This window comes from Ursus arctos, unplaced genomic scaffold (genome assembly GCF_023065955.2).
Source record: "Ursus arctos isolate Adak ecotype North America unplaced genomic scaffold, UrsArc2.0 scaffold_10, whole genome shotgun sequence".
In the NCBI taxonomy this organism is placed as follows: Eukaryota; Metazoa; Chordata; class Mammalia; order Carnivora; family Ursidae; genus Ursus; species Ursus arctos.
This window is the reverse complement of record NW_026622764.1, coordinates 34402784-34428087: the sequence shown is the minus strand read 5'-3', so window position 1 is coordinate 34428087 and position 25304 is coordinate 34402784. Positions and strand designations below refer to the sequence as shown.

The following is a 25304-nucleotide window of genomic DNA, read 5'->3' as shown; positions in this document are numbered from 1 at the left end:
TAAAATTTTGTTTTAAAGATTCAATTGCAAAAAGAAGAAAAAACACAAGTTTTGTAAGTAACATTGTTACTTGAGATAAAAATGAACCTACTATGTTTATAGATTCTAAGAGAAGCCAGGATAAAAATAGTAATGCTTATAACAGTAAAATAGTTAGAAAGGGAAACATTATAAAAACGTATTATTTTAGAAGTATTATATAAAGACTAAGTAACAGTAATTTTCTTAGAGCCATTTTTAAACCAGTAATACAATTTTCTAGGAATACAGTATTTAAAATAAAAAAAATTCAAAAGCGGGAAAAAGCAAATATTTGATATTTCAATTTGGAATTGTTTCTAAGGATATTATTCTGTTTTTTTTAATCCTGTTAATCTACTTTTTGATAATTCTATCATCTTGATAGAAATTATTCTTTGAAGACTTATTATTTAATTCCAAAAACCACTGAGCTGTGGTTAAAATCGCAGAGGCAGACATCAGAAGTTTTTGAACGTGCATTCATTTACCAATTTGCACCACTCATGCATTCTTTATCCTTTCAACCTGGAAAGCTTCTATCTGATTTTTTTTTAGTGGCTGTTTAAACAAAAATAGATGTTTATCTCTTTAAAATTTTGCCAGGAAGCTGTCACTTTCCCATTTACTCAAGCGATGTTGTGACAGAATGTGTCAGCTTCTCACACAAATGAAAAGAGATATAGACCTGTATTTACTTTAGCTGAAAAATAAGTAGTCATCAATTCAGAGAAAAGTGTTTTCCCATCTGAAAAGATGAAGTAAATAGGAGTGGTTGAGAGAAGTAAGTATTCCCTAATACATAAAAGGCAGATGTAAACCAAACATACAACGCTGATCCATTTTTGGTTCTCATCCTGGAAGTGGATAATCTCACGGTATGTAGAAGGTGGTGCTTCATTATGTGTCTTTTGCAGTACATGATTTTGTTTTAAAAATGATAAATGTTTATGCAGTTAACCTTTCCACATTCTCTCCTATGCAATCTACAAGCTTCAGAAATTTAAATGGAGGTAAGAAAAAGTCATCTTTAAGAAACAGTTTTCAGAATCCTAACAGATTCAAAACAAACATAACTGGTAGAGATTGGCCCCAAACTTTGTACTCTAATAGGGTACTAGAATTGATAATAGTGATCTCACTAGACACTGAGCATTAAACATACGTTTCACCACATACATTTTTATGAAAATATTTTATTTTTATGAATATCAGAAAATTTTATTAAAAATGATACTGAATGCACTGAAATTAACAATACTGACACTGAACAAAAGAAGATGGGCAGGGATAGGCTTTTGCTCAAAAGTGGTTAGAGTTGTACAGTTAAGCTGAAAGCAACCGCCTTTTAATAGATTTGAGGGAGCAACCCAGCATCAGAAGAAAATGAAGTTAGACATTTGGGGTATAATTATCTGTCTCTGGCTGGATGTCTGACCTCTGTAGACTTGTTAACTACAGGATACCTAAGTTCTCTGGCTCTGTTTTCCCCTCTGCTAAAAGAAGCAAAATGAAACCTATTTAATAAGATTTCTGGGGCGCCTAGGTGGCTCAGTCGGTTAAGCATCTGACTTTTGATTTCGACTCTGGTCATTATCTCAAGGTTGTGATATGGAGCCCCACATCGGCTCCCAGCAATTCTTTCTCCCTCTGCCCTTCCCCACTTGTGCTCTCTCACTAAAAAACAAACAAACAAAAAAAAAAACAAAGAGGATTTGTTTTCAGTAGAAAAACTGAAATCTAAAAGTCATTTCTTATATTTAATATACATATGAAAATTTCAACTCTGCAGTCATTTAGATTTTTATTTCAATTGACTATTCAGTGACAGTTTAGAGGTACAACCTGAATATCTTAATTTCTCTCTTTTTGTTTAAATCTAGGAAAGAAAAAAAGAAAGAAAAGGGAGGGAGGGAGGGAGGGGAGGGGAGGGGAGGGGAGGGGAGGGGAGGGGAGGGGAGGGGAGAGGAGAGGAGAGGAGAGGAGAGGAGAGGAGAGGAGAGGAGAGGAGAGGAGAGGAGAGGAGAGGAGAAAATAAGCAAAGCAGTGACCATTTTCCACAGTGACATATATGAATTTTAGGTATCATGAAAGTCATCTCAGGGATATTTGAGATTTCCGTATGAATATTTTACTTTCATGTTTCCAGTTTAATATTAAACTAAAAATTAATGTTAGCATTAAAACACTTCACTGGGCAATCACTTAAATCTAAGTATTAGTAAATAATTTTAGCATTCCTGTCTTTATGTTCATGATCTCATTAGCACCACCTCATAATATTTTTCATGTTGTTTGTTAATGAGAAAATGACAGGAATATTTAATACATAAATAGAAACTCATTATTAAATGAAAGCAAAGTGATATCTTGATTCATCACAATAAAGTTCTGTAATAGTTAAAACAGAAGTGGTAAAATAATTCATTCAGAGTGAACACATGGAACATAGCAGTACAGGAATGCCAAACTCCAAAGAATAGGACTATGGGAGTTACACCATATTCATAGTTTGAATGAGGTTTCAATTTCAACCCCAAACACTTGTTTTTCATTAAACTACTTTAATTTTTTTTCTAATTTTTATTATTCTGTACTTTTAGTTGCATTTAAATTTTTTATTTTGTTTCTATTTTCATTACATTTTTATGCATATGGTTCCATAATTCTTCTAAAGAAAAAAAATGTCTTGCCAACTCCCACATATTTTGTACCTCTTAGAGGAAACTAATTTCAACTATTATAGCTATTTATTTTGGTATTTACCTTCATGTCTCTAAAAATACAAGTATATTGCCTATTTTTTATTTCATATTTTAATTTTTCTCTATTATCTTCTACTGGGTAAGGTGAGAATTCAGCTATCTTTCATGTACTCACACCTCAGCACTTCTCATCCCTAAAGTTGTCAGATATATTAAATAAAACATACGATAGCCAGCTAAATTTGAATTTAATGTACAAATAAGGTACAAAAACAGTATTTTTGGTATAAATATATTTTAAATCCTGTTTACTTATACAAAAAAATTATTTTCCTGAAATTCAAATTTAAGTAACCATCTTGTATTTTACTTGGCATCCCTATCCCTCTTCAATCTTTCAATATCATTATGTAAGCATCTGATAAGAGCATCATTCACTGGGGACACAACTGTGATCCTGTAAACTATTCACAAATGAGCCTTATGTTTGCCATGATCATTGTAACCTTTCTTGCACAACCTTTTGTCTTCTCTGGAATTTTCCTCTTAAATTTTTTAATTTGTGTTGATTTTAAACCTAGTTTATACACAAACTTTTCTTAATAGCCTAAATCTTTTAGTTCTCTCACATACCTCAACTATTCCAGCACTTTCTGTTTCTTAGAAATGTTACTTCTCTGCCATTTTGGATGCATAGCATAAACATCTGTGTTTCCTTCATTATCACTCTGGAGGCTAACTTTGCCATTTTCTTGAGATAGATCCCCTTTTTTCCTAGATAAACTCTCATGGTTTTTGTTTGTTTGTTTGTTCATTTTTCTTGATTCACTCCATTTTAGGGGAGAATTTATTCTAGTACCTTTCTGAGATAGGGTTCATGGGATGTACATTTTTTGAGATCTTGCATGTCTGAAATGTTATTTTGCTAACCTTATATTTAATAGACCACCTTGCTATGGAACTATAGGCTTGAAATGTTTTCACTACGAATTACAGAAGGCCCTCCTTCATACCAGAGCCCAAGAGAAGAATGTACTCTTTCTTTTTTCTTTTTTGAGAGAGAGAGGAAGAGAGAGCACAAGCAGGGGGAGGGTCAGAGGGAGAGGGAGAAGCAGGCTACCTACTGAACAGGGAGCCCGAAGTGGGACTCGATCCTAGGACCCCGAGGACATGCATGACCTGAGCTGAAGGCAGACACGTAACCATCTGAGCCACCCAGGTGCCCCAAAGAATGTAGTCTTTAGAGACAAAGCTTGACTTGGTGAGATTTCTGTTTGCCATTGTTAACTGTTTTTAACTGACTGCATTTATAATCGCTGCCCAGCTTGGGCAACAGGAAGCTAAAACCTAACTCTTTGAGGTCTGAGAAGACACAGACCAAGACAGGCAAACAGCTAGAATTTATTAGGTGTTTCATAGAAACAAAAAGGATGAGCCCAAAATCTATGTATAAATCACACCTAAATACTTGACTGACCACCACACTACGCAGAGGAATACTCTGGAAGGTAGAGTAAAATAGGAGTAGGCTAAAATAAGTAGCAGAGCAGAACAAACACTGAGAATCCTTTGAAAAGGATAACAGAACTGGAGTCACTGTTACATCTTGTCTACAATAATCATTTTCAACCAATACTTTATAGTCATCCAAAGAAATGGAAATAAGACCTATACTGAGAGTAAAAAGCAGTCTATAAAAACTGATTCGGATCAGTCAGCACAGAGATTGGACATAGCAAACCGAGACTTCAAAACAGCTTTTACAAGTATATTCAAATAATCAAAGGCAAGAAAAGCCATAAAGAGGAGAGAGAGAGAGATGATCTAAAAAGAGATATAGAAACTATAAAAAATGGAAACGCTAATGCTGATCAACACAATAACTGAAATAAAATACTTACCAGATTGTTTTGACAGAGATTAGAAAGGGCAGAAGAGGGGTGCCTGGGTAGCTCAGTCAGTTAAGTGGCTCTTGGGGCTCCTGGGAGCCTGCTTCTCCCTTTCCCTCTGCCCCTCCCCCAACCTGCACAAGCAAATGCACTCACACGCTCTCTCTAATAAATAAATACAATCTTAAAAAAAAAGAAAGAAAGGAAGGAAGAAAGAAAGAAAAAAATGTCAGAAGAAAGAATTAGTATTCTGAAGACAGGTCAAAAGAAATTATTCGACCTGGAGAACAGAGGGAAAAGATTTAAGAAAACTGAAATGAGTCTCAGAGACCAATGGGAAAATATCAGGTGTTAAAAAAGAAGTGAAATTTGACTCTCAGAGTGAGAGTAGACAGAAAAGGAGGCAGAAACAAAATTGAAAAAATAATGACAGAAAGTTTCTCTAGATAAATGAACCCCAAACAGAATAAAAACAAGAAAAATCACTCCTCAGAATAGCTGAAAGGGAGTAATATGGAGAACATCTTAAAAGCAGCTAGAGATAAACACTTTGGAAACAGAAGAAAACCCTTTACTAACAGAAGAAAACAATATAATGAATGGCTGATTCTCATTACAATTATAACATAACATGATACCCTACGTATTGAAAAAAAATAACCTGCCAACCAAAATTCGTTTATCCAGCAAATTTATTTTTTTAATGAAATGGTATAAAGACATGTACATTAAAACTTAAAAGAATTAATCACCAGCAGACCTGCACTGCAGGAATTGCCGAAGTTCTTTAAGCTGAAGAAAATCACCCCAGATGGCAAGATGAATATGAATAAAAAGCACTGAAATGCTGGAAATGGTAAGTTTGTGGGAAAATACACACACACACACACACACACACACACACACACACACTTTCATCTTTTTCTCCCTAAACCCTAAAACTTTAAAACAAAAATTGTAGCATTGTATCATCACCACCTCTGAATATAAAGCATATGAAAATATTAGCAATAGAATAAGGGTCTAAGAGGAAATAAGTCACTGCAAGCACACTTCCAATATTCTAGCAGAAGTAATTCAATAATAACTCTAAGGAGATTGCAATAAGTTAAAGCATATTTTAATCCCCAAAACAATCATAAAAATTAATGTAATAGAGTCATGTAGAATGCCAACAAGAAATTTAAAAAGAATATTACATTTTTTGACTAACAGAAACTAAGAAAGGAGACAGAGGAGCAAAAACAAAAAGCAAAAACAAAAAACTGAAGACAAGAGGGAAAACAAATATCGAAATATCAGAGTTTAAAATAAAGACAACTGTATCACTGATTACATTAAATGCAAATTGACCAGACATTCCAATCAAAAGGCTCAGATTAAAACCAAAAGGCTGAGATGAGGTAAAACACAACCACAACTAGATAAAAAAACTAGACCAAAAAAAAATCTGTAGTAATAGACAAACCATCTTCAACTAACTGCCACATGAATTGCATGATATACACTCTTTTAAGTGATATGGGATATTAACCAATACAGATCATATTATAGCCCATAAATAAGTTTTAATAAATTTAAAAGGATCAAACTCATATGGAGTATGTTCTCTAAGCAGAACAGGATTAATTTTGAAATTAACAATTTGAAAAGATTTCTAAATATTTGGAAATTAAGACATTTCCAAACGACTCCTGAGTCAAATAAAAAATAAGAAGGAAAATCAAACAATATCTTGAATGATAATTAAAATCCAGTACATTTCTGAATTTGTGGTATAAAGCTGAACCAATCGTTAGCAGGTAAGTCACAATTTTAAATGCTCTTTGTAAAGAAAAATAGTCCAAAACCAAAACTCTATGCTTATACCTCAGAAGTTTAGAAAAAGAAGAGCACTTTAACATCGAAATAAGTACGGGGAAAGAAAAAAATAGAGTGAACATCAATTAAATAAAAAAGGTAAGGAATAAAGAAAATCAATGAAGCCTAAAACTGTTTATTTGAAAATATCAACAAAATTAATATATCTCTAGCTATACTAAACCAAGAAATGAGAACCGGAGAAGGCCCTATTGTTTATAAGCTACCTACTTTGCGATATTTTCTTATAGCTGCCCAACGATATTCAACATTGCAGAAGCTATTCATTTTTAAGTGAGTTCTGTGCATTATTAAATATGAGAAACAGTGACATAGAATGATGCTTCCTAACCAGTTTTGGGAGAGACCCTAATGGGTCAAACACATTTTCACAGCAGTAACAAAAACTCTTGCAGCTTAGTTCTGGCCAGCTGCTTAATGAGGGCAGCTATAAAGTTCAGACTACATAAACGTGGTGCATTAGTCTTCTTCAGGATCTTCGTATATTCATGCCCTCCATAAATCTTCTATTCTAAGCTGTTCAAATTATCTTCCAAAGAGAAAATATGAGTTGTCCAACTTAAAACAGTTCATGGATAATAATGACTGTTGTAAAATGAGTGTTTGAAAGTGCCTTGAAAGGATATAGAGAGATTTTGAGATGAAATCAAATGTAAAACAGCTCAGTGGAGAATAAAAATTTCCTAATGTGATCATATTGTGATACAGAAAATAAACTTGATTTGGGGAACACTACTAACTGGATATTTTCGATTTTTCGGCCTCCATTCAGCAAATTTTCTCAGGTGTTCTCTACCAATGGCCTCAGAAACCTTCCAAAGATTGTTGGGATGAGAGAGTAAAGATAAAGGAAACAGAAGCAGACAGGCTCTGATACTCCACTTAAGGTTTAAACAGGAAATCCAGTTTTATCTTATTTATGCACTATTCTGAGATTCATTGTAAGGTTATTTCTAAATATAAGTTCTAGGTCAAAACTTTTTGAAAAATATTGCTTACGTTTATCAACAAGCAAATATTCACCTGAATTTCTAATTTTTGAATATCTAAAAGTTAGAAATAAAATTTTATTATTTTTCAATTTTGTTAATGCTAATATATAAGGAATCAAATAGCTAATCAGATGTTTCTGATGTCTTTCTAGTTTTCACATCTTTGTGGACTGACCTGATGTAAAACCAAGATTTCTGAAGACAGCTTTTGCCAATTTCTTTTTCTACTTTATTGTATCATTCAACTTTATGCCCTGTTGGCTAGACCTCTTAATTTTTGTACCTCACCACATTTTATAAATCTCCATTAATCTGAGTTTAATGAATATAGTTAGAACATCTTATTGGACTGAAGAACAAAGTATCGGTTAATTTCAAACCAGACAGCCAAAGGAGAGATATAAGTGTAAGTACATAAAAAATAAAGAGATACAAATAAAGAAATTGCAATCTATTTTAACATGCTATGGATATAAAATGGCTTATTATTGAATGGTAGCATGATAGCATCCATTATCTCACAATTTTTAAATTGTTCTACGTTACTCTTAGTACATTGTATTAAGCAGTCATGAAGCATGTGTCTGAAATTTCTGTAAAAATCAGCAAAATTAAATTGCCAAGAGCATCAGAAAGTTCAAACTATGCATCTGCTTTTAATAATTACTGACCCTACTTCTGAGGGTAATATGTTAATGTCTTAAATTTTCCTGAATACATATTATGTATATACATTAATGAAGACATGATAATAGTTTATTCAAATTAAATAAAAAAAATTATCAACAACTATCATTCTGCAATTTTCCATCACGAAAAAAGAATGTTCAGAGAAAGCTACTTAATAATCAATGTGGTTACTACACTTTCAAATGAATGGAAAATGAGGCCCAACAGAGGAAGTAAAAGAAATACGTAAATGGTTAAACATGTAGAAAAAAATTGCCTTGATTTTTGGCTTATAATCTTATACTATGATTATAAGATCAAGCCAGTTCAAAGATCTAAATGGCTATGTCATATAAATGAGTTGTATTGTGTCATGCTCACAGGATTTAAGATGCAGTTCATTCCCTTTACCACACATAGACATGCTCTTAGTCTACCAACCTATCCATTATACTCTCCAGCCTTTTAAGAGATCCAGCTTCAGCGGTATACTTAGAATAGACACATCTCAGATAGAGAGAACCCATGCCCTGGCCTCACAACTCGCAATACCCAAGCATAATTTGTAAATCTAAACTCTTGAAACTGAACGCATTTTAGGTTAGCGGTAATATATTAGAGGGATTCAGAAAATCTAAGTGCTTGTAAAAACATATTGTACGCCAACCTCACAGAGGTTCCAATTTGCTCTCTAGGTCACCCCAAAGAAATTCTCCCTATGGGATTCTGCCTTTAGAGAGACAAAGTGAATTGATTCTGTTGAAATATTCATTAAATTAAAAGGCTTCATTTACTATTCTAAAAGCAATTAATCAGTTTTCCTCATTCTCCGTACTACACTACTAGCTACCACTCCACAAAAGGGCATTACTGCTCTAGGGAAAATGCAATGTATTGCAACAAAAATTGATAAGGTCTGTTAAGAAAGTTAGTTACAGACATAACAAAGTTAAATTTTTATAGGAATATAGAAAATTTTGAAACTGATTAATAAAATTGTTTGCAGATAACTGAAAATTTTTTAAAAAGTAAAAGAAAGAAAAGGAAAACATGGCTATTATGGATACCTTTGAAGGGGTTAAAATTTACTCAATATACCTTAAATCCAAATGTAAGGAAAGACAATTTCTAAAAAAAAAAGTACAAGTAAATACTAATTTTAATTAAGCAAGTCCCCCCACAAATATTTATAACCATGATAACAGCAAGTACTCTTGATCATTAGGAAGATGCCAATTTCTCTAAAATCTCTTTATGTTCACATATTTGTGATTAATTATTCTGGTAATTATCTGTGGAGCACATCAATCCTAGGTCACCAGCTGAACATAGCCCAGGTCAATAGCTACACTATGTTGTAAACCAAAGATATATTCCTTTGACAGCATTTCAGTGCAATATATAAATCACTGTATGGTTTCAACATCATATGTAATGAAAAATTAATGCATTTTTGTTATTTTAAGCAGAAACTCTAAACACAAAACTGTAATTTAAATTTTTTGAATAACAAAAAGTGTATCTACAGAAATATGTAAATATCTGTATATATGTGTGTGTATAAATATGTATATGTACATACAAGTATCTGCATATTTCTGTGTGTCTCTATATAGATTTATAACAATAGAAGTAGACCAAAGGAAAGCAGAGATGATACAAAGAGAGAGTTATCTTAAACTACATGATATCTAAATTAATTCTCTTTAATACTATAATACAGAAAATTTTGAACTTATTTTTATGGAAAATGGCCAGAATGTTACAGATCAGACTACACAGAGAATAGCTGAACAAGTCACTCAACAATCTGTGTGCTGTCCTGTATTGTCTATTTTGCAAATATCTGGAAGGTATTTGTTCTTCCTTAAAACCGGCAAACATACCTTGTAAATCTAATCAATTTCCTTGAGGTAAGTGAATTAAATGAACAACCAATAAACTGCATATATTTAGAGACTTTAAAGCCTTTGATAAGGTTACTTCCAAAAGACTTCTTAAAATGAGAGTTAACACAGAATTAATTACAGGGGGAAATCTGAGAAGGTAAAAGAACTGATTTTAAAAAGTAAACAGAATCAGGCATTTCCTAGATAAAATCAGAGTCAGTCTATCAAGAGCTTTCTAAATCAAATGAAAAAGTGGGTGCATAGGGAAATGTTGGGAGGCAATGGACCCAGAGTGGTAGAGTTGAGTCTCTCCATGTAGAATGCCTGCATGGAAATCCAAGTTCTGTCATGTACTAGCTGCACAATCCTGGGTCATCTACTAAACTTTCAAGACCTCAGTTTTCACAGCTGTATGATAGGATAATAACAATATCTCTCTTATGAATGAAACAAAGTGTCTTTACTGTGCTAGGCATTGTGCTTGGCATGCAATGAGCACAAACTAATGCCACCTTTATACCTTTCATAATATTCCTCAAGTTTTTTTTTTTTGTTTGTTTATTTGTTTTTTTTGTTTTTTTAAGTACCATATAAGATACTAAGAATAAGTCACAGGGGAGCTTTATCACATTGTCTGTGCAGTCAAAAATATATAGACCACAGTTTGGAAAGTAATTTAAAACAGAAGAACCAAACTCTTTTCTAACACAAAGATACTGTACTCAGCTCTCAATTACAATAGCCCAAAGAGTCAAGCCAATAGTCACTAAATGAACTATTGTTAATTAAATGCTGACCTACCTCTAATGAATGAGGTGGTATCATGTTCTTTTATCTTACTTCACTTGATAACAACCTGTGACATGAGCATTATGGTTCTCACCCTTCAAAAAACGGGCTCAAAGAGCTTAAGTGACTTGTCGAAGATCATAAATTCAGAAGTAGCAAATCTAGGAATTATATAGACTTTTCTTTTGCCTACATCACAATAATTCCAGCTATTATAACAAAGAGTTGGTAAAAGAAGGTGGCCACTACTTAGGGCATCTTTTGAAATATTTGGTCACAACTTTTTTTTTTTAAGATTTTATTTATTTGACAAAGAGAGAGCACAAGCAGGGGGAAAAGTAGAGGGAGAGGGAGAAGCAGGCTCCCCGCCAAGCAGGAAGCCTGATGCGGGGCTTGATCCCAGGACCCTGGGGATTATGACCTAAGCCAAAGGCAGATGCTTAACCATCTGAGCCACCCAGACACCCTGGTCAGAACTCTTTATGAAAATACTGTAAGCTCTGTGTTCCCTCTTGTTTCCCAATTTTTGCACATACACTTTCCAGTGCCTGAAATGTTACTCTTCTCTCAGGAGGGCTGAGACAAGAGTGAGGCTAGTGAGGCACTTGACCAGGTGAAAAATTCAAGGGAGTTCTAAAAAAAGTTGAGACAAATAACATTTTAATGATATACTTTTAACAATCAATATTAGTGCAAAAAATCTATGATGAAATACTTACCAAAATTTTGAAGAGACAAGATCAACTGGACCACACAAGAGCCTGAGATAAAAGGGAAAAATAAACCAGTACTATTATATAATTTCTGTTCCTTCACCAAGTCTAGCTTAAACATTATTTACAGTCAAAACCATCAGACTGGTATAGATGCTGCATCTCCAAGTTCTCATGGAATCCTATGCTTACGTTTCCAACCAGACTTATCCAACTCTGTGACAGTATACTAGTTACCTATTGCTGCATAACAAAAACTCAAACTTTAGTAGCTTAACACAACAAAATATTATTCTCTCCCAGGTTCTGTGGGTTAAGAATTTGGGAATAGTTTAGCCGAGTGCTGACTCAGGGAAACTGGAGCTGTCATAATGTGAAAGCTTGCCCGGAGCTAGAAGATCAGCTTCCAAAATGGCTGACTCACATAGCCATTGGCAGAAGGCCTCAGGTCCTGACTACATGGATTTCTTAATAAAGTTGCTGGAGAGTTCTCTTCACATGGCTTTTAGCTTCCTTAGAGTAAGCAAACCCAGACAGAGAGCAAGAATGAAGCTGTTGGAACTTTCATTACCTAATCTCCAGTCTCACACCATCACTTCTACTTTATTCTATTCTTTAGACACAAGTAGTAAGCAGCCCAAACTCAAGGTGGAGGAAAATTTGACTCCACTTCTTAAAGGGAGGAGGATCCAGGAATTTTTGAAAGTATTTTAAATGTACCATAAAAAGTTACCTATTACTTGACTATCTCTGACACTAGACTGTAAACTCTGTGGGAACAGAGACCATGATGAACTATTTGCCACCTGATCTCCAAGACTTCCCCCTAGACCATGCCTGACACATAGAACATTCTCAATAAATAACTATATTATCAATATAGTTATTTATTGATAAATATTAAAATAAAATTATCAATCGAATTAAGACACTCATCAATGATAACAGGTAAAATAATTTGATAAACAAAGCTACAAAACGATAAACAAAATGACATGAGAATAGAGAAGCTTCCAAAGGAAAACAAACATCATCTGACTCTGAGCTTGGGAGATAAAAGATAATAGGTATATCATAAAAGTTTTGACGTCGTACGTAAAAGAGCTATCTAAAAAGAATATAAACTTGCACTAATTTTGCACACTGAAAAAAAATCCATGAGCTTAAAAGGTATAATTTGAGGGAGGAAAAGGCAAATGAAGTGCTGTTATTTTGCAATAAGTTTTAACACAAACTTAAAAAAAAATCTGATTTCACTGGAATTAAATTCCTCAAGGGCATGACTGGGAATCATACAATTATATAATATATGTGCTAATATATATTATATATATATATATATATATATATATATGTTAGTGTATATATATATATATGTTAGTGTATATATATATATGTTAGTATATATATTAATATATATGTGCTAATATATATATATTCATACACACACACCTATATATATATATATATATATATATATGCCTGACACCTAAATCTATGCTTTTCTATTGAATCATATTGTTACAAAATAGAATTAAAAGATAGAGACCCAGAGAGACTGTACAAATTTATGAAAACACACTTGCAGAGATGGGAAATTAGATTTTATTTTTCCTCTTTTTTCTTAAGTTTTTATGATAATTAGTGAATATTCAGAGTTTGCAAATATTATGGACATTTCATTAATAGTTTAATGTTTGGTTGTGCTATTTTTAACATTTATAGTCCATAATGTGTATTTACTCAACTCATTTCAACTTTTTAAAATTATGATGGAAAATACCACAGATTTATACATATTTCATATTTGAAAACATTAATGTGCAAGTAATTTTAATTCGGATAGCATTGCTTTAATAAATGAATCTGTGCTCACAGTAAATGACTTTGAATTAACAGATCAACATTTCTCAAAGTGTGGCCTATGGACCTCCGACTACTCCTACGGTGGCAGGCGAGGGGTAGTTGGAATTGGGGAAGATACCGATATCCTTTCAGCAAGTCCTTGAGATCAAAAATATTTTCATAATAATTCTATGATGCATTTTCCTTTTCACTATGTTGATATTTGAGCAGATGGTGTCGAAACAGTGATGGCCTAAATTGATTCCTCCTTAGTTTCATACAAGGCAATGGCATCAGACTCTGGTAGTAGTTACTATTTTCTTCATCACTATGAACTTGCAGGAAAAAAAATCCAGTTTTGCCTAAGAATGTGTTGGTAAACTAGTAACTGTTCTTAATCTCATTAAATTACACCTTTAATTACATCTTCTAATATTCTGTTTAACAAAATGAGAACAATGCTGAAAACACTTTGGCTGCATACCAAAGTATGACCGCTTTGAGGAAAAGCACCTATTTGTCTCAGTTATGAGCTCAACTAGCCACTTTTAACAAAAACACTATTTTTAATTGAAAGAGGTACTGAGAAGGAATTTATGGCTATTTATACTTCAGCATTTGATAGACAGTTTCTTGACAATAAACAAAAAGAGTGTTAGTCATAAAAAACAAATAGCAGTATTAATTGCTGATGATAAAATTCATATTTTCAAGTGAAAATATAAGATTGAAAAACCTATATCTGCCCTCTTAAGCTTACAAGATTCAGAAAAATTATGAGATTACAGCCACAAATAATGAGTATTATTTTTTTCTTACATTATGAGATGTTTCAACATTTAGGAGATCTGAATAACTCCATAAACTAACATTTTCCAAAACAACAAAGCACAGTTAACAAATCATGCTTGGGAAAAAATGTGTTCAAAATGCAAAAGAGACCCATAACTTCAATGTAAGTACATAAAGATCATTAACATGATTTGAAATTCCACACAAATTACTATTTATTAAATTTGGTGTAGTAGCAAGTAAGAATAGCCACAATTTTCTGAAAAGACAATTAAATTAAGCCTCCCTTCTCCAAATATAGATCTGTTGTGAGGCTGGATTATTTTCATATCCTTCAATGAACCGATCAACCAATCAGATTTCAGTAAGTTGAAAGTAGGAGGTGTAAAAATCCAGTTGTCTTGTATTAAGCCAGATTTTAAAGGGATTTGCCAAACAATGGAATTTTTCTTACTAACTCTTCTGAGAAAATTATTAATTTTATTAGTTTATACTATTTATGTTAATGTCTGGTGGGTTTATATTTGTGTTTAAAAATAATAAATAAATATATATATATATATATATTTGAATTTCAGTTTTAATTTCTCCCATGGTAAATATTAATAGATATAACAACAGTTCTTCAGGGACTTGATAAATTTTAATAGTGTACAAGGGACCTCAGACCAAAGTTTGAGAACTACTGCCATAAACTATTTAAAATAGGGACCAATTGATTTAAAACAAACAATAGAACTGAAGGAGAAAAATTCACTTCAAAAGACTTTGATTAAATTTATGATACTGTTAGCTAAAGCAAATTGTACTCTGAGCCATATATGAAAGCAAACCTAGGAGGTTGAGTAGAGTCAAGGTCAATGTACCTAAAGTAACTCAAGAATAAATACTTGTGGTTTGATGGAATTTATTCACTGACCCTTAAATGTCAACCCTGATTGTAATATTGCATTTCTCTCTCTAGTGTCCCTTGCTGTATGAGAACAGATTTGGGGGTACTCTAGACACACACAAGAATATGCATGTACTATTTTAGGTAGATCTAATACAGTGATATAAGAAAAATAATTTATATTTCAGAATGAAGTTCATCTTAACAATTCACATTGGCATAAATGATGTGGTACTTTCATCCCACATTTTACTGTTGCGTAGTTTTTAGCTTGATTCCCCGAAACTTCAAACTGCTTCCTTTAGTCTACAGCACTGACTTAAAAATGTGATCACCATATGGGTAGCAATCTATTACTTTACCAGTGACTATATGAATGCATGGCACAAGAGAAACTAATCTGTATATTAGAGAGGGAATTAATTAACATAAAACAAATGAAATTTACTATTAGAGTGAAATATTGCAATATTTGGGTTTGCCAATCTATTTGAGAAAATGGAATTGATAATTTTGCTCAAGTTAAACTCTGAGCCTTTAGATATCCTCTAATTTAATCAGAAATGCACTTAAAAGTAAACTGTATGAATTGTATATTTGTGACATACATTGGGCAATATGAATGGCTTTGGAAACAAATTTACATAATATATTTTGATATATTTCTGTCCCCCCCTCTTTCTGACTTCATAAGGCAAAAATTACCTAGCTGAGTGATAAGAAAGTATTCCTCAACTGAAAAGTTTACCAACCTCATGGAATTCCTGAAAAAATATATCAAATTATTCTAAAGCATGAACTGAAATAAGAAAGTGTTTGAACACATTCTTTGCTAGTAGTATGCCTATAGTAAAAAATAAAATAAAATAGTCAATGTAAACAGTAAGACATCATGTGTCCTTAATGCATCTTTGAGTACTTAACTCAGAAATTAATCTTAATCTGATTTATCCTGATATCAGAAATTATGATATTTACTCTTTTACTCTGAAAAAAATAGCATCTAAGTATATTTCAACATTTCAATATACTTTGAGATTTTATAACATTAGTTTTATGATGCTATTTTCTTTTTAATTATCTGAAGCATTTATCCATGTGTTGTAAATAATTCGATTATAGGTCCATTCCCAAGTAACTGTTTTTCTTACCTTTCATAACATCTCAACCTCAATGCTTAAGTAACTGAAGTGTGTCCTACATATTTCTATTTATCTTGAAAGGAAAAGCAATAAATTGTGATCTGATATAAAGCATTTAGATACCATAGTCCAAAGCAGTCTGAAGCCATATTTTAACATACACCAATAGGAACCTGCTTTGGTTTGGCTTCCTACCCTCTCCTCCAGATACCATACTCATTCTTACTTCATGATTCTGATCATTTATCCTTTTCCTCCAATGAGCTTCCTCCCTTCTCCCATTTTCTTTTCTTCTTTTTTTTTAAAGATTTTATTCATTTATTTGACAGAGAGAGAGAGACAGCCAGTGAGAAAGGGAACACAAGCAGGGGGAGTGGGAGAGGAAGAAGCAGGCTCCCAGTGGAGGAGCCTAATGTGGGGCTCGATCCCATAATGCCAGGATCACGCCCTGAGCCAAAGGCAGACGCTTAACGACTGAGCCACCCAGGCGCCCCCCTTTTCCCATTTTCTATGTCAAGCTGCAAACCCTATTTAACAGTCTTCTTGGTTATTTTGAGGTGAAGTGATTATCCCTTTCTATGTTCTTTACACTTCTTTGTGATTTAGTTATCTATATGTATCCTATACATTAAGGATATTTGAATTCTTAAAGGTTAGAGATAAAACCTTACTGTTAAATCTATCTTCACTATACAGAGAGCCATTAATGGCCACAACTGTTCACACCTACCTGTATCCAAGCCTTTCGCTAGCACACTTCCCACCCCCCACCGACTCAGGACTTGGACATGACTTACTTTGACCAACGGAGCAGTAGTTAATGGAGTAGTTTCATCATACTGGATTCTTGCTATCTCCATGAGAACTTGCCTATCTTGCCTGATGGAAGGATGTGAGTGCAGAACCAAGTAACTCTACTCTATAGCAAGCCTACCGCCAGATGCTTCAGCTTCCAACTTGCAACCAGTGCAACCACCAGTCATGGAAGGAAGCCCTTCCAAGACCAAAAGACAGTCAAGCATAAATTATTGAACTGCTGTCTTGTGAGCCAAATAAATGCTTGTTTTGAGCCACTGAGTGTTGACATACTTTGTTACACAAAATTATTATGCCATTAGAAAACTGATACACTATCCCTAGAACCCAAACACAGCAGCCTCACAGTACTTTGTGTATGTTCAAAACTTCATGAGTAATTCTAGATAATGCTTAAAAATGACTCCAAATAAGTGGAGGGAGGAAATAGAAGGAAATAATAAGTGAAGGGAGCTAGCTTCTTTGCACAAATCTGCAATAGGCCAAGTAAGGTGCTGTGTAATTTCATTTTTATTCTATTTACTCCTTGCCACAAATATGTGAGGTAGTTGCTAAAAAAACACATTTTATAGGTAATGAATTGAGGCTTAGAGAGATAATCTAGGTAGTACATAAAGTTTGAAAAGGGCTTAACTGATCCCATACCAGTCTGATAGCCCAGCTTAGTTTGTTTATTATGTCAGAATTATATCACAGGCCCTTGGGAGGGAAGAGATATCATATGAGTAAGTATGTAACCATTTTTTAAAATAATTTTTAGATACTTTGTAAATAGCATTTTTTATGACAGTTCTCTTCTTTGGAATGCAATTTGATGATATGCAAGGGAAGGAACCCTACTTGTAAGTATTTTCACGCTTTTATCTTGCTTTTTACATCATCCCACAAATTTTTTTTCTATTGTTCAACAATTTCTTTTTTTTTTTAAACCAAGGACTTAGTGTATGTCTGGTACTGGGCTACGTACTAGATATACAGTTGTGGACAAAACCAGCAGTATTTATCTTGTCAGTGAGGGTAGTTTGAAATCATTCATGCGGTAGTATTTACATTGCAGTAACAGGCAAATACTACAAACCGGGGCTTTTCTTTTTCTTTCTGTCTTTTTTATTTTCTTGAGAAATTTTTGTTAAATATTTACCAGAATACTTTCAGTAGCCTTTGGCCCATATAAGAAAGGAAGTTTGTACTTATACTGCATTCAAAAGCCCATATACACTGAATATAAATAAATCCAATTAAATAAAAAAGACCTCAGATTTAAAAATTTAAAAAAAACAAAAATCTACATAATAGTTATAACAGATACAAGCTATACATAAGGACACCCCTACAATAAAAGGAAATGGAAAATACATTAAGGAATGTGAAAATATATCACAGGCAAATGAGATACATAGGTAAACATCAAATCAAATATACATTAAGGCATAAAGTGTTAGCAGAAATGAAGACACTTACTTCATCCCGTTAAAGGAGGAACTGACCACATAAAACAGGCTTGAACTTTTGTACACCTAATAGCAAGCCCCATAAAATGTAAAGCAAAACCAAAACTCAAGAAAATTATGAAGAAAAAAATTTAAAACCATAATTATGGTATGCATTTTAACAGAAATTTCTCATTTATTTGTATACATATCATGCTAAAAATCAATAAAGACAAAAAATGTGAAAACCTCACTAATGGTATATGAAAATTCAGCCAAAATGATTCAAGAATGCACCTTGATTCAATCAAGCACAAATGAAATGTTTATAAAAAACAATCACATACCAGAGAAGACTAAGAAGAAAGATTTCACACACAAATAATATTAATAGTGAAAACAGTTCATAACTAGAAAAATTCTCTGAGGGATTTTCTATGAGTAAATTTTAAACTTAATAGGAAATGAATGAATTTGAGAACACTATAAAAATTACTAAAATTAGCTTGAGAAAATCTTAAATGTTGAATCAAAAATATACTCACTTTATATGCACACTTAACAGCCAAAATATTTTAGAAGCTCTGCCACACTTACAAGTTATAGTGTCATACTGAAATACATTGCTCCCCATTTTTTGAAAATAGTACATATGATACAAAATCAGAGATGGACACTATGTAAATAATGAACTTAAGACATAAAGTTATAAATACAGATACAAAAAATCCTATTTAAGTATTAGCAGACAGAAACCACTATGTATTCAAAAATAAATGAGATAGCATGACTAGTTTTGGTTTATTTAGAAATATAACAGTATCTAATTTTAAAAAGTCTATTTACATAATCCATTATTTAAACAAATTGAAGAAAAATATACACAACCATCTCAGAATATATATTTGAAGTCATTTAAAATATATTCAAGATAATATACTACAAACTATGTGTAGAAAGAACTTCTTTTATCTGACAGAAGGACTCAAAAAATACAGATTACATACTTCAGAGGGAAACAATGTAAGAATTGTCTTTATAGTCAAAAAGGAAGCGCTTCTATTCATCAAGTACTATAAGTCCTAGATAAACTCAGCAAAACAAGGAAAATATTTAATATGTAACACAACTGGAAAGAAATGGAAGAAAACTCATTGTTCATAAATAAAAAATCTTTAGAAAAATCAAATAGACAAATTAGGAAATTAATTAGAATTCAACAAAGTCAGTGGATATAACAATGTAAGAAATAAATTGAATTCCTACACACCAAGAATAAATCAATAAATCTAAAAATAAATACATTTAGTCATATCAGCCAACAATACATGGTACTTAGTACAATAATCCAAAGAAGAGGGGCGCCTGGGTGGCACAGCGGTTAAGCGCCTGCCTTCGGCTCAGGGCGTGATCCCGGCATTATGGGATCGAGCCCCACATCAGGCTCTTCAGCTATGAGCCTGCTTCTTCCTCTCCCGCTCCCCCTGCTTGTGTTCCCTCTCTCGCTGGCTGTCTCTATCTCTGTCAAATAAATAAATAAAATCTTAAAAAAAAAAAAATAATCCAAAGAAGACATACAAGCCTTTTATGGAGAAAATTTTAAAGATTAAGCAAACTCATAAAAGACCTTAATAAATAGAGAAATATTCTATAATCAAAGATAGGAAGAGTATTATATAAGATATCAATTTAATATAATTACTCTCATCTCAAAATTCATGAAAAGCTGATTCTATAATATACAGAGATGATATGAAGGGTAAAAGCAGTCAATATAATTTTGAAGAAGAATAACAAAGCACATGAAAAGTATGTGTGTGTCTGGGGGTGGTGGGAGGCAGCTGGGAAATCACGCTACCAGATATCAACAGTTTTTAACCGTTTTTAACTATTACAAAACTACATAACAGCTGGAAGAACTAATGTTATTGAGGAGTTACTAAATTTAAGGCATTTTTCTAAGAAATCGTATACATTAACCTAGAAGTATATAACCCAAAGGGATGTTATTCAAGGGTAAAAGATGTTACATATTAAAAAGCAGAATCAGGAATAAATATAATCAGTCTAGCCTGCATTCTTAACTACTGTGCTGCACTTTCTTGTGTCCTTATTAATTCAATGTAATTTTGGTATAGGAAATGACGGATTGATAGAAGATAACAGGGACCCAAAAGTATAACCACTTATACATGTTAGGAAGAAAATGGTTAACAGCAGGATTGAGATCCACTGTCAAACAGAAGAGGGAGATGCCCCCACAAAATGGAGAAAGAAAGCAGCCTGATCAAATTTCCTCATAAACATTTTAATGAAAGATCTTCTAGCAAATGCATTCGTGGTATTAGCTCATAGAAAAGGAAATGCTATTTTCTAGTGTGCCTAGGCTGTCTTATGGACAACCAATTTGGAATCTATGAACTTGGGGGCCGTAGATACCTAGGAAATGTAACTACTAGAACATAAAATGGAGATGTTTCATGACTAATATAGCACTCATATTTGTAAGTGACAGACTACAAAACACTCTGCAAAGACCTCATGTAATCAGGGCCACAGCACCTTCTATGTAACACCAGTTTGTTTTACTTGGATTTCTTAATTATTGGTGTGCTTAAAATTATTTGTAAAGTTTGATACTAGGTCAGATCTATAATTTGTATGGGCCTGATTTGACACTGTGATCATCTGTGTTTGCTCCCATACAAACTGGACAAATAGAAGACTAAGTGTTACAGACCAGTGGAAAAATAATGCACTAGTCAATAATAGTTATACATGTGGCCTAAATAAATTTGAAATCTTGATTCCAGCCATAGGCAAAAATAAATTCCATGCAGATTAGAACACAAAACATGAAGTTAAATTTTAAAACTTTTGTACAAAGAACAGAAAAATGCCTTAATGATCTCAGGATAGGAAGAAATTCTTGAACAAGATATAAAAGGTATAAACCATTTAAAAAATTGATAAATTTCGATTCTTTGAAATTTAAAAATTTCTTAGTTCTCAAATCACACAAAAAATTTTTAAAAGGATCAGGGACAGATATTCAAAATGCATAAAAAATCATTATCTGAATTTATACAGAATTCTTATAGATAATTTAAAGAAAGACATTTCACTGGAAAATAAAGCATATGAATTGGCAGTGAAAAATATATAAAACAAAAAATTAGTAAATATTCAAGATGTTCAGCCTCATATTAATTAGGGAAATGCAAGTTAATCACAATAAAAATACGTTATTTTAGTTTCATTAGATTGGTAAAAATTTAAAAGTCCAACAATATCATGTTGATAAGTATGTAGAATGATAGAAAACTTTATGCACTGCTGGTTTGTAGTTGCAAACTGATTTTAAAAACAACCTTGGAAAGTAACCTAGAAAAAGTAAATTTTAAAATTAATGTATTCTAGGACTCAGCAATTACTAGGTATACATACTAAGAGTAACCCTTGTATACAAAGAGACTTGTGTAAGAATATTCCTTGGAGCATTGCATTTAATATCAAAATGTGGTAATACCCTAAATGTCTACAAACAGAAAATAAATGGATTGATAAATTGTGGCATATTTATAAAATGAAATGCAATATGGAAAATGAAAATGAATGACTAATGCTACATGTATCAACATGATTTAATCTCACAGGTTTTTTTTTTTTTTTTTGCCAAATTAAAGTTGCAGAAAGATATATACTACACACTGATACCATAGAAAAATATGTATATTTGGGGTTTCATGGAAATGTGGTAAAAGTATTAAAATCTCCATGGAATTTATAATTTCAGAACCAAGTTTACATATGAAGAGGGTAGAGAGGGAAAAGAATTGGGTAAGTTTTGACAGAAAACTTCTATTTTACTGATAACATTTTACATTTAATCTCTGTATATGGTATTTTGAATCTTTTTTTTTTTTTTTAAGATTTTATTATGTATTTGACCCAGAGAGACAGAGAGCACAATCAGGAGGAGTGGCAGGCAGAGGGAGAGGGAGAAGCAGGCTCCCCACTGAGCAAGGAGTTGGACGCAGGCTTGATCCCAGGACTTGAGTGGAAGGCAGCCACTTAATCACCTGAGCCACCCAGGCACCCCAGTATTTTGAGTCTTTGTCATGTTATTTTCTATACTTTTTATATGGTTTAAATATTTAATAGTCATAATAAAAATAACAAAGAAGAAGATACTCTTAAACATTCAAGTTGACACCGAAGCTGTTGACAAGAGGGGAGGAGGCTTGAAATACCCTAGAGGTTTTGTTTGAAGATTTATGTATTTATTTGAGAGAAAGAGCATGTGCATGGGGGCAGAGGTGGGGGGAGTGTTGCGAAAGGACAAAGGGAGAGAATCCCAAGCAGAGTTCCTGCTTGAGCAAGGAACCTGATGCAGGGCTCAATCCCACAACCCATGAGATCATGACCTGAGCCGAAACTAAGAGTCAAATGCTTAACTGACTGAGCCACCCAGGCACCCCTAGAGGTTTTGTTTTAATGACCAAAAGGTTGAAAGAGTACAGTTCTTGACACTCAAAATGGCTGTGTCTTCAGAAAAGTAAAGAATGAGATAAATATCTTCTCCACACAATAAGGACACAACCAGGGAGCTTTTCTGGTTCAATCTAAAATCTGGATAAGAAAACAAAAATGTGGGGTGTCTGGGTGGCTCAGTCATTAAGCATCTGCCTTCGGCTCAGGGCGTGATCTCAGGGTCCTGGGATCGAGCCCTTCACTGGGCTTCCTGCTCCGCCTGCTTCTTCCTCTCCCACTCTCTCTGCTTGAGTTCCCTCTCTCACTTGCTGTCTCTCTCTCTGTCAAATAAATAAATACTATGTTAAAAAAAAATGTTTGGGGCACCTCAGTAGCTCAGTCGGTTAAGTACCTGACTCCGGGTTTCAGCTGAGGTCATGATCTCATGGGTTATGGGACTGAGCCCTGCGTTGGACTCCTCAGTGAAGCAGGGAGTCTGCTTGGGATTCTCTCCCTCTCCTGTTGCCCCTCCCCATGTTCTCTCTGTCTCAAATAAATAAATCTTTTAAAGAAAGTGTTTTTGAGAAAAACTGAAAACTCAGGCCTGTATTTAAGGGAAATTGGACATTGGAGTTTGAAATTTAGTGGCCACCTTGCCACTTGCAAGAACCATTGGTGCAGCCCTTTGACTCATTTGTGATGCACGGGTCCCATAGATAAAGTACAACTGCTCTGGAATGACAGCCTTCTATGCAGGCAGCACTGCAAATGAGTGCAAAATCCAAAATTATGAAACATCGAGAAAATAAACGACCACTAGTGAGAGTCAAAATACATGGAAAAAAATGTGTAAGTGTTTCAAATATTATTTCATGGAAATAGTGGGAAATACATATAAGGAAATTATCCACAATTCAAACAATAAAAGATAAATATAAGAAAAAGATAAAAATATGGATAATAAACCCAAAAGAATACTGTATTTTTGTTCCTTGCTATCTCCCTAGGACTTATAACAAGGTCTGGCACAGAGGTGGATTTCAAGAGTGAAACAATGAATAAAGCAATGCAGTGAATAAATCAGCTCATAAGTCTTTAATTCAGAAGAGATATCTAGGCTGGAAATATAAATGTGGGATTCATTGGACTATAAATGATATTTAAAGTGCCAACATTAATAGAGTAAAGAATGAAGAACATGCAAAGAAGATTGAGATGAGAACAGGAAGAGTTAGGAAGAAACTCGCAAGTGTGCCATTATTACGGATTTCTCTTTCTAGATGATAATAACGACAAATTACATGCCTCACCGCCTCCTTCCAAGTACCACACTCCCCCATCTGCCCCATACACATACAGACTTTCTTAGCAGGGAAGGATGCACTAGTCTTGAACTATAATCGCTAATGTGGCAAATCTTGCAGTTCTCGTGCTGTTATATTGCTGCAACGTTGAGTTCCTTGATCCACAAGCTAAGGAGTTAATGTTTTCTCTAGTTCAGGCACTGCACTGACAGGATAGGGCTGAAGACAAAATTCTACCATATCACATCTCTTGTATCCTGACCTCTAATCACACCGGTGGAAGGGCTGGTTTTTCCCTAAATCGCGCAACTTGAGAACATGAAAGTCAATCACCAGGGTGCTCCCACAGTCTGACAATATGGACCTGACAGTGGGCTGTGAGATCCCCCAACAGTGTGATGGACAAGAGGAATCCAGTGTCCTTGGACTATCCTAGTGAATGTTATTCCACAAGGTCAGCTGCCAGAACTGAGAACTGAGCCTTGTTTGCTCAGCAAGTAAGCCAGACATTCTATCAAACTACCTGAAGGAAAACTACAACAGATGGTTTTGAAATTCTACATGTGTATGTGGATTAATCTCCATACAAATATTGGATAACACCCTAGTGAACTTTCTTTCAGAAGTTCAACAAGCAGGTGCCTGAGGTAGCTCAGTCAGTTAAGCTCCTGATTCTTGATTTCGGCTCAGGTCATGATATCAGGGTCATGAGATCGAGACACACACACACACACACACACACACACACACACACACACACCCCGCTGTTAGCCCCCCTTCAAGTGTCTGCTCCATGCTCAGTGGGAAGTCTGCTTGAGATTCTTTCTCTCCCTCTCCCTCTCTCTCCCAACACTCTCTCTCTAAAATAAATAAATCTTTACTCTTTTAAAAAGATTTTATTTATTGAGACAGAGAGAAAGAGAGCACAAGTTGGGGGAAGGTCAGAGGGAGAGATTCTCAAGCAGACTCCCCACTGAGCGTGGAGCCCTACCTGGGGCTCGATCTCACAACCCTGAGATCATGACCTGAGTTGAAATCAAGAGTCCCATGCTTAAGTGACTGAGC

The 25304-nt window shown here is 33.8% G+C and overlaps 1 long non-coding RNA gene across 1 annotated transcript in view; it reads right to left on the bottom strand.

Moving 5' to 3' along the window:
* Nucleotides 1–25304, bottom strand: part of LOC125281815 (uncharacterized) — a 444231-nt gene that overhangs the window by 363289 nt on the left and 55638 nt on the right. Inside the window, exon 3 of the long non-coding RNA XR_008957904.1 lies at nt 11552–11593. This is a non-coding gene — a long non-coding RNA (uncharacterized LOC125281815). The remainder of the gene's footprint in view (nt 1–11551; nt 11594–25304) is intronic.